The 14796-nt window shown below is 42.0% G+C and overlaps 1 protein-coding gene across 2 annotated transcripts in view; it reads left to right on the top strand.

Moving 5' to 3' along the window:
- The first annotated feature begins 821 nt into the window (after positions 1-821).
- Positions 822-14796, top strand: part of CUL1 (cullin 1) — a 54232-nt gene continuing 40257 nt past the window's right edge. Inside the window, exon 1 of one of the 2 annotated variants that reach the window (XM_075083761.1) lies at positions 822-958. The gene's annotated coding sequence lies outside the window, so the exon portion shown is untranslated. The remainder of the gene's footprint in view (positions 959-14796) is intronic. The other variant, XM_075083762.1, reaches the window with a different exon arrangement.

The following is a 14796-nucleotide window of genomic DNA, read 5'->3' on the forward strand; positions in this document are numbered from 1 at the left end:
AATTCACAATTACAGAAAATTTCTATGTTATGACAGCTGCACTTTCATCACCATCAAAGTTTTCAATGCAACGTTCACCTCGAGGTAATGACTCCTGATGTGAGTAATTCAGAGATCCTCACAGCTTGGTTTAACACTTGCTCAACAAGGACAGACTGTTAATGCGCAGGTGTACCATCCACTCGGGCTCTGAGCCGAGTATGGCGCAGCTCAGGAAGTGCGGGACGCGGCAGGAAACCCACGTTTCTCACAAATACAAAAGCGGATGCTTAAATATGGATGAAGGACTTATCACGTCTAATAGTGTCATCCTGAAACACGTCCGACAACTCTTCCGGCACTAGACTAACTTTGGGGGGTGGGGTCCGGGGCGGTGACGCCTCGGGCAGGGCAGGGGCCTGGCGGCCGAGCAGATGGCGGTGGGCCGGCCCCGGCTGGCCCATGCCGCCGGACAGGCTCCGCCGTAGGGGCTGCGACGTCCCGCCCCGCTAAACCCCGCCGGGCGCCAGCGGCCGGGACCCCCGGCAGCCACGTCCTACCCCAGCTTTTGTTCTGGGAGGAGGAAGGAGGAGGCGGCCGGGCTCGGGTCATCCCGAGCGCCTCCAGCCTCACCGGTGGTGCGGGTGGGGAGAGGCCACGCGACGCTGCCGCCCCGGCTGCTTGTCTCCGCAGCGCCCCCCACTCGCCCTCAGGGGAGGGGAGAAGAGAGACCGGGCAGTCCCTCCCAGCATGGGCAGCCACAGCCCTAGGACCCGCTAGTGAACCGCACCTCCCCCAGGCCGCGGGTCCCCTCCGCGCTGTGGGCCGGGCCGGGCCAGGCCAGGGCGGAGCGGGCGACGAGGGGCGGCGCCTCCGCGCTCTCTGGGCCGCGCTGGGGGGAGGCGGTGGCAGATCCGGGCCTAGCGGAGGCGGAAGGGGCGGGCGGACGCGGCCTGACTCTGCGGGACGCGCGATGCTGGTGAGTGTGGGGAGGCCGCGGCGTTGTGTCGCAGCGAGGCCGGGCCGGGCCCGCGAGGAGGCAGCCCCGTGGGGCCGAGGCCGCACGGGCCTGGTGAAGTAGGGCCCGGCACTGAGTCACGCCGCGGGGAGCGGGAGCGGGGGAAGGGGAGGCTGGGCCCAGCCCGCCGCCCGCCTTTCTTCTCCCGGGTGCGCACCTGGCTCCGGAGCGGGGGAGGCGGCGGGAGCTGCTGTCCGGCCTGCTCGCAGATCCGGCCCCAGGAGCCGCGGGCCGGCTCGGAGCGGGGAGGCCACTAACTGCGCATTCAGAATACATCGACCCCCTCGGGGCGCGGGAGCCCGACCTACTGGCCGCCCGGCTGCCCGGCCCCGCCAGACCTGCCGGCAGTCGGCCTGCCCGCTCCCTCCCGCCCGCTGTCCCCGTGCGGGCCCGACCCTGCCTTCCGCCTCCCTCCCCTCCCCCATGACCGCGGCCCCTGGGTGGCCGGGCCGGGGCCGCCTCGGTGGCTGCTCCTGCTTTTGCCTCCCGCTCCGCGGGCTCTTAGAGCCCAGCCCCTCGGGCCCGTCCTCCCGCGGCCCCGCTCTGCCTCCCGGGACTGTCCCCCCCAGCAGTCCCAGGCCCTGCTCGTCCCCGGCCTCTGCTCTCTTCTCCCCGTGAGCTTTTGTCCATAACCTCACTGGGCACTGGTTTTGGGTGTTCATTTGCCATCTTTCCTCTCTGTCCTTTTCTGTACTGCTTCCTTCTCTTGTATACCAGCTGCACCCAGAGCCCTAGTGACACTCAGGTCTGTCTAGGAGCTGTTTGGTTGGACCTAAAAAAATTCCTCTGTGTCCCCAGTGCCATCGTGGCTGCTGGGGGATGTTTCCCACAGCTCCTCCTTGTCACCTTCTCCAGGTTTCTCTCACTATCAAGGACTGTGCACCAGGTTTCCCCTTGTTGCCCCCTACTGTTGTGGCCTTACCAGAGAAGGTGCAGCCTGTAACCTTTTATGTGTCTGTGCACTTTATTGCCTCAATCCATATGACTAGTCCTGCAGTTTTATGTTGTTGCAAATAATCACTTCATTTGTTTCCCAGTAACTTTGCCACTGAAAGCTAACTGCATCTTTCCTGGGATCCTGTTCCCATCCTTCTTATTTCCTCTTCATGTTATATTCCGTCACCATCATTACACCCGTATTACCTTTACCCTTTCAGTTTTCTTCCAGTAACTATTTTCTTAGCCATTTTTTTTTGCCCTTCTGATCTTATTTTCCTGTCATTAAAACCTTCCTTGTTATCTCACCTGATGATCTCTCCACATACTCCTTTCCTTTGTAGACTCACATGCTGTCTCCCCCACTTTGTATTTAAATCCTCTAGCTGTGCCTTTGAGGAGAATTTAACCCTAGATTATCTGTATACTTGTCAGTCAGTACTAAGAGGATACAGATTACTTGCTTTACCTTATTTTGTTTTCCATTGTTTCGTTACTGACTTCCTCAACAACCTTTCTGCCAGTATATGTGTTCATATATAATCATATACCTCCCCCCAATACACACACATACCCTGATGCTAGTCTGGGGAAAAAAAAAAAGTCTGTCTTGGAAACGCTTTTGACAGGGCTAGTAGAAGTGGTCCGTAGGGACCAGAAATACCTAGTGGCCATATAACTTAAATGAGACCAAATGTCATGTGTAATACCATATTGTGAATTGGTACTTAGTTGATATGGAGCGTGTTTGGGATGGATCCTCTTTGGAGAAGTAGTAAGATACTTCGTAGGTGCCATGGTACATAGTTTTTACTCCAAAGAGGCTCACAGTGAACTGCTGCAATGTTGTGTATTGATGTCAGTGTTGCATGGGCACTTTGTGTCTCTGCTAGAAAGAAGTCTTTTCCCCCTACTTTGCAACTTCTCCTGTTTCTCACTAGTTGTTTCCCAACTTATTTTACATTTTTTTTAGTTGCTTTGGTTCTTAAGAGTGATTACATTTCACAATCATATCATCATCACTATGTATTTGAGGTGCAATTGAAACTGGATGAATTTGTCCCATGGAGGTGTGGGGAACACATTTGATCTCCAGAGTAATTTATACATTTAACTCTAGAATCCAGGTTCAGTAGCTAGTGTTAACAGCTTCTTATTTTCTTAGCTGAGTACATGCAGATCCTAGTAACTCAGCAACAGCTCAGAGCAACTGAACTTGGCTTCTGATCTGAACTGCCCCTCTGGAGGAAACTTTTTCCATTGCCTATCCAGGGATCACATAGAGAACAGTTTCGACACCTAAATTACACATATGCATCCTGCTCCTCAGCTGACAAAACAGTGTACTGGGTTAACTAAATGATTTTTCTTCCACTTTAGTCCTTTTTTATATTGGTTTGAACTTGCCTTATAACTTGGGCCTGTTACTTAGACTGTTGGCATGAGAAAATTGTGTTGTTTTAATTTAAATACTTTAAGTTAAATTGATGCACACCCTTATTTGGGCGCTGATTTGGGGGTAGCCTTTTTGAATTTAGCTATTCTTAGTGTAAGGTCTTACATTCTAGCTGTATTGTTCTGAAAACATCATTGAGTCCTTTGAGAAAGTTATCTCATTCAGCTTAAAAAATGTTTTCTTACAATTTATATGTTAAGATCTCTGAGTACTGCTTTTAATCTGTGTGTTTTTCAAGTAGTGCCTAGTTTTGTGTAGTAATAATTATTTTAGTAGGGCCCAGCTTAATGATGAGTCACATCCTGGGTGTCAGTGATTGCATGAATTGGGTATACCTGGAGTCTTCTCTCTTGACATTGAGGTTTGTTTGGGGTTTTGCCTTTTTTTTTTATTAAATCCTAGTGGGTGAAACAGCTTTAAAGATTTCCCACTTGGATTTATACCATTCTCAACATGAAAAATTTGTGTCATGAATGTGAAGTGACAGAGTCGTTCTAGTAAGAGGTTGTCAGTGTTTACAGGTGGATACCAATGTGATGTGTACTACACTTTTCAGCTGGGGTTTTCTAACTTGCTGAGGGCAGAATCAGATTAAGGTGGTTGGACCAGTGCTCCTGTTCAACAGCATAGCCATGCTGTTGTACTTCCCATGCTGTCCAACAGGGTCAGTCTCTGTGCATCAGGAGGAAAACAGTAACCATCCCACTTGGATGGGCATGCTAGGAGGGTGTGCAGAGGCAGTCGCAGAAGCCTGCAGTCAGTATAGCCTTCCTGCTGCAGAGAGCTTGGAGGAAAGAAGAGTGTGGAAAGCTTGGTCTTGGAAGTTCTCCATGTGCTTTAGGAATGCATGAACTTGCTTTAAACTGACTACTTGAGTGCCAGCATTGGTTTTTGGCAAGGCTAAACTCATAAAAACTTTTTAATTACTGTATTTTTCAAGATACAACCATCTAAAGAAATGGTTGTTGGAACCAATGTTTAGAGGCCTAGGTAAAAGTTGTAACCTATATAAGGGTGCAAACTTAAACTATTTTTAAAATTTGTTACAGAGACCATTGAGTTTCCATTACTTGTTAAAGGAGAGTTTTCAGTAAGGAAAAGGCAAGAAAATATAATGGTTGGAAAATTATAGAAGCTGTTGAACTTGTCTACAGAAGTAACTTACTATTTTATTGTAAAGGTTGTAGGTTTATCAGTGGAAGAACAACTACGGATTGACTGTTGATGGTTCTACAACAATGCAGTTCAGACCTGTTATCGACGTGACTAAATGACTTTGTAATAAAATTGTCCTGAGCTGATGTGCCATGCTGTGGTGCTACAACCTGTAGCCTTTAACATAACATAACTACAGAGGTGGACCACTGTCAGATTTAAACACTCGTTGCATTATCCAGCATCGATAGTTATGAGGTTTAATCAGGGAATGGTTGCAGTACAGCTGCTGGGAAGAGCACTGTTAGGAAATAATGCATGTCCCAGTGGGTAATTTCTGACAATTTTCTTTTTACCCAGAGAACCTGTGGTGCCACAGTAGTGAACTGTCATGTTGCTATTTCACCTCCTCTTGTAAATGATACAGGTCAAAGTAAAATATTCTTTTTTTCTTTTAATGTAATGTGTTTTCAAATTCCTTTTCATCTGTGAAACTTGAAAAAATTAAGACTACTGTGAAAATAGGAAAATATTAATTCCATTTTGCATTTCAGGAAACTGGTAGAGAGTCATATGTAAATTTTTGCCAGAGTTACTTTATCCTCAAGATTGCCATACCTTCTTTGCAATTGTATCTTGGTCTTGTAAAAAGAAGCATGACCAGCAGGTCAAGGGAGGTGATGCTCACCCTCTATTCTGCTCTGGTGAGACCCCACCTGGAGGGCTGCATCCACTTCTGTGGTCCCCAGCACAAGACAGACATGGAACCTGTTGGAGTGGGTCCAGAGGAGAGCCATAGAAATGGTCAGAGGGCTGGAACACTTCTATGAAGAAGGGCTGAGAGAGTTGAGGTTGTTCAGCCTGGAGAAGAGAAGGCTCCAGGGAGACATTAATGCAGCCTTTCAATATATGAAGGGGAATTACAAGAAAGACGGAAAGACTTTTTACCAAGGCCTATAGTGACAGGACAAGAGGCAATGGCTTTAAACTGGAAGAGGGTAGATTTAGATTGGACATTAGAAAAAAATTTTTATGCTAAAGGTGGTGAGACACTGGAACAGGTTGCCCAGAGAAGCTGTGGATGTCCCATCATTGGAAGTGTTCAAGGTCAGGTTGGATGGGGCTTTGAGCAACGTGATCTAGTGCAGGATGTCCCTGGCCAGGGCAGGGAGGTTGGACTAGAAGATCTTTAAAGGTCCCTTCCAGCCCAAACCATTCTATGGTTCTGCGATTCTTGATTAAACAGATTTACTTTGTGATGTGCTTCCAAAAACTCAGGAAAAATCAACATCATCTCCCTTCCTTCCCCTTTTGATTATTCTGGTTTTGGAGTTGGAATGTTTTGCTGCTGTACATTGGTCTAGCAGAAATGAAGCATTGCTTGACAACAGTACTAAGAATAAAGGATCAAATAAATTTTCTCTGAGGTCTTTGTAGTTATGCACTAGATTCGAGTATCAGTTCAATACCAATGACTTCTGTTTTTCTTTAAATTAGAAGTACCTAAGGTGATATAAAATGTTCCTTGTCTTTGCGGTTCATTATATTTGCTCTAGTTAATGTTGCTATATGTCTCAGTCTTGGTGTTACTCAGAAGGAGAAATGGAAGCTTTTTATTCACACATAGGATGGTGAGGATCATGATGGTTGAAAGTTTTTTTGCAGTGTAGGCAGCTTCTCACTCTGCTCTGGTAATGTACTGATCTTCTGAAGATACAGACATGCTTGTCATCTCCCTTTTTCATGGAGATACATCTGGGTCCCAGTAGCAAACCCCCCAGTATTCAATTCATTAATATAAAAGTTAGACAAAAGTTAATTTTTAAAATTTAAAGCAGGGAGCTACAAGAATTTGGATTATTAGGAATGCAATTTCAGCCATAGCTGAACTCAGAAACTTCTTGTTTGTATTTTTAATTTGCATGTGATGTAACTTGTTGCTCTGTGTGTTTAAGGTTGGACAATATCTTAATGTGGATTAGAGTTCAGAAGTAAGGCTGCTGGTGTGACCTTAGTTCACCCTGGTTTGCTTTGTAATTTAAACTTAATTTCCTATGTAAATATGCAAGCTCTTCTAGTTCCAGAGCAGTGGAGACTGTCATCTGGAAGTTTTGTGTAAAATTTGGAGGGCTGAATTGCAGGGAAAAAAAGAGGGTCATGGGAAGTAATTCTTGCTTTGTTAGCTGCTAGTCTTTCCATCTTACTTTTCATGGTAATAATGTAATGGGCAAACATTCTGCTTGCTTCTGGGTAGCCAAAGGAGAAACTTTTCACTGTATGCTTGAAAACACTTTTTAAAAATTTCTGCATTTTCTTAAGAAAACAGACTGTTCTCTTACTGTGCTTTTTTTCAGAGATAACTTTGGAAAAGCTTTGTTATGACTGAAAATGTGCCTTTGCTAGAATGCCATCACTGATAGGAGTAGTATAAAACAAAAATGTATATGCTTAAGTAAATTAATTAAATTGATTTTTCTTAGATTCTAACGCAGGCTTAGCTTTAAAACTTAACGGTGCAAGCTAAATCAACAAGAAGCAGGATCTAAGTGTGGCTGTTAGGGATGCTTATCAATTTTAACTTTTGCAAAATAAAGATAAACTCTCTCACTTCTGTACCAGGCATGCCTTTTGCAGTCATTAGATGTCAAAACTGACTAAAAAAGTTTCTGAAAATGATACTGAATTTATATGGAACTAACTATTGAGGTATAAATTCTTTGCTGTGAGTTAGGTTTGTTACAGTTGAGATTTGAACCAGAAAAATCTTTTGTGAATTCCTTTCTAGGCTTTATTGAGAAAGTTCTCTTTCTTTTTCTTGCTGGCCGTGGAAGTAAGTTCACCTTATGAACATCTAGGCATGTGGAATTAGATATGTCTGTACTGTTCATTGCTTAACGTGTTTGCAGCACTAGGAACTGCTTATAGTGTTTATACTATACCGTTGTAGGAATCTAGATCACTAGCAGATATATCTGCACTTCATGTAGACCTGATTTAAAAAAAAAAAACCAAAAAAGGGGCAGTTTTCACAGGGTAGTGATTTTGTCACGCACGAAATTAATGTAACTGCAACAGTCAGTCTTTGATTTGCAGACTGTTTTTACTATGTGATAGCTGCAATCCTTACCAGTTCTGAATGAAGCGTTAGCATGAAGGTGAATATAGGAGGAAGCTCTTCAGTATTTAAGCCATACTCTTGTGGTATATTTGAACATCTAAAAATGTCAGTCTGTTTACAAGAAGAATCACTGTGACCAATTTATAAATAAATATTATGAAGTGGCAAACTGCATTGCCTTGATCAGTTGAGCTCTTCCAAAGGAAACAAGATGGAAGAAGCTGTGAAACTAGCAAGCTGTTGGGAAGAGATTTGAGCCAGAGTTGTTTTACGCTTGTTAACATTAGTACTTTTTAAAGTTACTGATAGAATCGCCACCTTCCAAGAGCATGGGAAAACTTTGTGTGGAAACATTATTACAGGTTAAAATTCCTGTTTGTGTCTAACAGGTCAGTATGAGAGTGTATGTTGTGGTGCACTAAGTGCTGTTATAATGGAGGGGGATTTGTGTTGGGGTTCAGAGGCTTGCCCTGCAGGTTGTGGCAGAGGTCGTGCTGTGTCTGCAGTGGACTGGAAGACCGTACCAAGATTTTCTTAACGAAGATCAGTAGGATCATGGTGTTTTTAGCTTAAGTTGGTTTTAGTTAAAGTTTTGATGGCTGGGAAGAGCTTTTAGGAAAGCACTTACATGTGAGAATTGTACTTGAGGGATCATTAGGGTCTCATCTTGCCCAGGATATTTCAGAGTTGTCAGAGTCTTCTGTGTTTGTTCTTGCTTAATTGCATTTGATATGATGCCCCATTGCCACATTTCTTTTTTTTTCCCCTTTCCTGTCTTTCTGAGAAAAACAAGGTGTATTGTTCTATCTTCCGCTTGGCATGCTGGGTATCTAGTATTGTGTTTTCATGGCATGTCCTCCCTCATTTTTCTTTTCTGCATCTTCTTGGCTGATTCAAGAAATGCATCATCATACATGTTGTCCTTGAAGGCTTACTTGGTTTTTGTTCTTGGGTTTTTTAATGCAGGTTGTATCTATATAAGGCTAAAGTCAGAGGGAATACTCAAGGCTTGTTTAGACCGTTCTTCCTCCTCTTCAGTCTGCTCATATCTTGACTTGATTTTTCTTTTCACACAGTGTTGCTCTTTTCCTAGTCTGCAGTCTTCCTTTTTCCAAGATGCAAGAGCTGAGCATAGTCAGTGTTCTAAGAAGCTATGAAGCTTATCACTGCAGGCTCAGTTAAAAGACACTGTAGGGGCTGCGTTCTATTTGTAGCACAGGAAAACCCGAGACCTCAGGTTAGAAAGAATGCATTCAGTTTAGGAGTAGTCTAAAAACTTTGTACACAAGGATTACTTGAATAGCAAAAAAGTGAAGTAAAGATGACTAAAGAAGACCTGAAAAGTTCTACCTGTATAGTGGCGTGTTAAGGATATAGTCCCTTACGTTATTTGCAAAGTTGTTGATGCAGTGAGACTACCATGAAAGTTTTCTTGTTGACAGGTAGGATTGTTAATATTGACCAAAGTTTACTTCAGCAGAAGGGAGAGTTTGCTTGTGTAATCAGTAAACCTCATCTAGTCTAGACCTAGCCTCTGTTTATTAGACATCATGTATATGCGTTTTTGTTTGGTTTGTGTAAGCTATTGCATTACTGTAAGGAGATCTCTGTCAAAAGTTGCAGGAACTGTTTGCTCAAGGAAGACAAGGGTAAAGCTGAAATCAAGTAGTAAATGAAGAATGTTAAAGAACTAATGAAAGCATAGGCAAAGAGAAGTGAAAAAGTGGTACACTCAAACTTGCTTGGTGCTCCTCAGAGGAAGTAATTTATGTTTGGGAAAAATTATTGTAATCAGGCATCCAGCTTAAAACCATGTCAGTTAAAAAAGGCTTTTAGTGAACATGATTATGCATAATCTAAGTAAGAAAAGTGTAAAAACTGCAGTTACAAGTTACTTCCATATATTCTGTTTAAATTTGAAAAGAAAGGTGAATTTAAGTGTCTTTCTAGCTTTGAAGAGCATATCCAGACTTTTGTTTTATTTTTTTGAGCTGGCAAATGTATCAGTGGCGTATGAAGTAAAGTAGGGGGTGTATTGCTTAAAGTGCTTTCAGTATGTCATTGGTCAGAGCTGAAACACATAGAGGAGCAGGTGTGGGAAGAACAGTGAAGCCCTGAATGCGGGCATCCTCAGAAGGTAAAGGAGCAACTGCTCAAACTTTACACTGAATTTGCACAACTTGGTATTAAGCTACTGGCAAATTGAGCCTACTTGCTTCTACTCTACTTGTTAGCCACTTTTTTTTTTTTTTTAAAAAAAACTGCTACACAGAATGCTTTTACCACCCGAAGACGATTTGGAATGGAGGAGTGTATGCATGTATATATCCACCTTTTTCTCATAATGAGATGAACTGAATTTAACTCTCCTGAAAATAAGATGAGCTAAAGCTTTTCACACAACATATAACTCAGTATTTTGTAATAATACAGAGGAACTGAACGTTGTAATTTGCATAGTTTGTCTCAAATATCCTTGATGTTGAAAAGGGAGAGAAGGTTCTAACATTTCTCTCCTGGTACTGATATGATTTCTGGAATAACCATTTTTTACGGTAGTTGTGGTTTCATTTTGGTGGGGCACAGTGGAAGTGTCTGCTATAGGCAGATTCTCCAGATTTTGATTAATTACACATTTGCAGCATGTAAAGTGCTAAGGACGTTACACTTGCTCCTAGTCTTGCTTTAAAGATTGGGTCACTTTACATGCATAAACTGCCTAGTTTATAAGTTAGTGACCTAAAGTACTTCTGGACAGAAATGTCAGTGCTATAAAATGTAGCATACAGGGCCATGGCTCAACTAAGTTATGTTACATTAGATTTTTGAGCTTATAATGGTAACCTCAACTGAAGTCAGGTAAACACAAAGTAATTAATTTGCAGGTACATGGATATAACCTTCATATGAATTCACAGAATCACAGGTTGGAAGGGACCTCAGGGATCATCTAGTCCAACGTTTCTAGGAAGAGCATAGTCTAGACAAGGTGGCCCAGCACCCTCTCCAGACGACTCTTGAAAGTGTCCAATGTGGCCAAGTCAACTACTTCCCTGGGGAGATTATTCCAGTGTCTTTGAAATCATAAATTGTGAGCGCAAGTGATTATAGGGACAAAATAAATCTATTTCTCTTGTCTCTTTCCACTCAATCAAACATAAATCCAGAATGGAGGTTTCATCCTTAAAGATTCAAGAGATATATTTTAACCTGGAAAAAAATTTCCAACAAATAGCTTATACGTCATAAAGGCAAAGGAGTAAAACGTGGAAGCAAAGAGAATTTTAAAGTGTCTCTGTACCCCTCCCTGGCGCGGGGATTAATATCTGATTAATCAGGCGGATTGTGTCCTACAGGCTAACTAGCAGTGGAGGGGGAAGTATATTGTTCTCAGCTCTGTACTGTGCATTTACATGCCTTTTCAAAAGGTGTGTGTCTGCATGACGTCAAGAAGAATCTTAAGCCTTGTTTGTAGGAAGGACGCTGCAAATGATCCAATCTATGAAACTGTCCATGTTTGGTGAAAGAGGATATATGAATAATAAATTGGTTAAGAGAGGGGTTTGGTTTATTTTTTAGTATGTTTTGAATCAAGCCTAACACTGAAAACAATAGATGTGCCTTTGAATGCTTATTGTAAGGCAAACGCTTGCCAAATACTTTGATATGGTAATAGTTCAGCAATTTTGAAATTTATGTGAGCTAGAGTATAAACCAGCATCCAATATCTTAAGTTGTTTTTAAAATAGTATAAGAACAAGCAAACAGCTTGTGTTTGGACAAAGGTAGTGTTTAATGTGCTTCTGTTTTAGTTTTTTGAAAATATTTTTTTGTGCTTGTGTCGTATGGCATTGGTTCATTCAATATTGCATATCTTGGGTAAATAACTGATAATTGGCTCAGTGTGCAGGTAGTAGAGACTTTGAGGGAGTAAAACTGATTGGGAACCTTTTTGAGTGTTGCTGTTTGAATACAGAGCATCTATTGACTTTCTGGATCAGCCTTGCTGAAATACAGCAACATGAGAGCCGGATAAAGTAAATTAGAGGAGTCAAGCTGGAAAAACAGGGAGGAAAGAGTATGGCAAGAAGAATTTCATTTTGCCTTTTGAAGTGTGTGACTGTATTAAACTTGCTCCTCTTTTCTGTCTTTGGAAGCCAAAGATTAAATATTTATTATGCTTTATCCTTTCAGCACAGAGGGCTGATATTTTGCTTGTAGTGGCCATTTACATGAACATGGTTAGTGCATCAGTTTTTACAAAAGATGTCAAGCTGTAGCCAGTGTCCAAATGAGCTTGTACTGAATTTTTGTTATTGGGAAATTTGCATTCAGCTTTAGAAAATGGATAGAGGCAGTGGACAGGGGTGAAATTCTGATTCACTCTCAGAACCTTTTTAACACTAAAAGTCTTTGACTTGCTTTTAATAGCATTCATTCCACCATACCTTATTAGTGAAATTTGCTTCTCTTCCTTAATGCGTTTTGGTTTTTAAAGTATGATTAAATCTGGTCACCTTAGCTCACACTGTTAGATGTGGCAAGACTGTTCTTCTCATGTTTGAAATTAGACAAGGGATAAAATACTTGGAAATTACTAAGTCTAGGTCCTGTGCCTCTCTACTGAATGTCTTTAAAAAAAATGCTATCTGAGCTCTTGGGTCAGCTGGAAAACTTTGCTCTGGGCCTATAAGTTCTTACCAGGCCAAGAAGGTGATAACTTCAAATTCTATCTGTAATTACTGAAGTAAGCTATCTTGAAATCCGTAGTTCAGAAATAAATGTTTGTAGGAGAACAACAGGTGATGCATAAGCCTTGGAGCTGTGAAGCTGAAAGTTATCTTGTATTAGGACATAAAAATGAGGTAGTCATTCAGCAGGTGGCTTGAGATGCTGTAAATCCAGTGGGTTTTACTATATTTTTTTAGATAAAAGTAGGGTTAACTTTCAGGTTTCCTTATAGGCCTCATTTGGCATACACATCATTTTCCTCAGATGGGAAATTTAAAAGAAATACCACTTATTATTAGACCAATAAAACCAAACCGACTGTTTTCCAATTTGGTGTGTTTCCTTGCATATGAGGTGAGTCATGTCATGTCCCCCACAGTAATGAAAAGGAGGGAATAGCATTTCCCGCTCTCTTTCAAGGCTGTTGTTCTAAAGTTTTCACAGAAATATTACCTCCTTTTGACAATTGGCATGGGCAGGAATGACAGTTTTGTTTGACTGTGTTTTAACTGCAGTGCTTGAATGCAGGTGTGAAAGATAGGATGGCTTTGAACACACACTGAGTACTGCTGCATCAAATTGTGTATATATAATCTGGAAACTGCAGGGGTAATTTTTTTGCATGTAAATGTAGCTGGTCCTGAAGATACAATGAAACCTGCATTCTCTGGACCACAGCAACAGAGCGGATGTTGCGACTTGGGCACGTGGTCCTGTCCATGAGGGAGGTCACCAGTAAGTTTGATCTGTTTGGGTGAGAAACCATTGTGATGGTCAGTTCAAGACTGGCTTGTGTAGTCTCACCAACCGCACTTCAGGTGAGAGATCTCCCTGATGTAAAGGTTATGACTTAACGTTGAGGTTTTAATTTACCTGTTGCAATTCACGGTTCTTGGGAGGGCACCTTGCTCTTAGCAGCTGCGTACAGCCCAGGCACTGAGAAGTGATAAACTTATAAAGAGCAAGATGAGAGTTTAGAAGTTTAGCAATCAGGACATTGGGTAAAGAGATGCAGTGTAACTACTGCGGACTCGATTTGACCTTCCAGAATTGTTTGCCTAGAAGAGGTTTTCTGTACGTGAATCCCCAAAAAATAATTTTGAAAACTACATGTACACTTTTCACATGAAATAGGACTTCATATTTTCACTCGGTGTTTTGTGTATAATAACTTTGCTAAGTAACAAAGCCTTGGTTTACCCCTCCTCTCTCTATGCATATAACACCATAGCTCAGTTTAACCACTAAGTACAAATGGTTGCTTTCATAAATAAGCTTTGTAGTTAAAGTATTCTTATGTAGTGAAACTTCACTCCTGTTAAGGTAATAATTACCTTTCTATTTTTCTGCACATGAATAAATTTTCAAAAAATTAGTAGTAGTTTATAGCATTATTCATCTATTGCTTTATTTCCCAACTGTATTAACTAGTACTAACTGGAAGAAGTAAATTATTTGAGTCTAGGAAGTTAGTGTCATGATACTATCATTCTGTATTCACGTCTTTAATTGTGAAATTAAAATTGGAATACAGCCAAGTGAGGTAATGTTGTCAAATATAGTGGGAGGGATAGTGAGGTAATGTCAAATATAGTGGACTTTATTGCTTATAAAGAAAAGATTTCTACGTAGTGGACTGCATGAGAAAATAAAAGTAAAAATTAAGTTCTTTCTCATGGCATTGTTTTTAGTGGCTACATCCTGACTTAAATATAGAGGGTTACTTTAGGGGGAGGGGAGGGAAAATTACTAAAGTATGACTGAGGAATACCATGAGTTTAAAGGACTATGGGAAAAGGTAGTATCTGTAGAGCACCAGTATTTGTAGACGCTTAGAGAAGAAAGTTAAATATTTCTATCATCACAGAGGGGGAAATTCCCCACCCACTGGGCAGCTGGTAACCACTTGCTTGCAATAGAAGGGTGGCTGCCTCTTACTGGCACCTGGAGAGATGTCTGAGTAAGAGCCCTGGCTGTCGCTCCCCCCTGCATGCTGTCTGGGAAGGGACCTTGGCCCAGTTGTGAAGTCTTGTAATGGTTATTATGCTTTCTGCTAGCTAGCAAGGGGTTGGCCTTTTGTAATGAACCTCTATACAGCAGGGAAGTATTTCATATTAGTTACGCCAAAATATTTTTACTAAAATGCACTCTCGTTCTAGGCTGCTTGTTTTTTGCAGATCTGTAAGAAAGTAAAGGTCAGTTACTTTTTACACATACTGCAGTCATAGAAGAGTTGTAGATTCATAACCATGCCTTCTCTTGCTTGAGTGGGAAGTCCAAACAGTACCCGATAAAGGAACCAAAAAGTTTATTCTCTCCTGGATTGTAGACATCAAATTCATTTTCTTGCTTTGTATTGCAGTGCTGACTTAAGATCGTAGTCCAAGATTGTGGGTGTGTAAT

The sequence above is a fragment of the Phalacrocorax aristotelis genome, chromosome 2 (assembly GCF_949628215.1).
Source record: "Phalacrocorax aristotelis chromosome 2, bGulAri2.1, whole genome shotgun sequence".
NCBI classification, from domain to species: domain Eukaryota; kingdom Metazoa; phylum Chordata; class Aves; order Suliformes; family Phalacrocoracidae; genus Phalacrocorax; species Phalacrocorax aristotelis.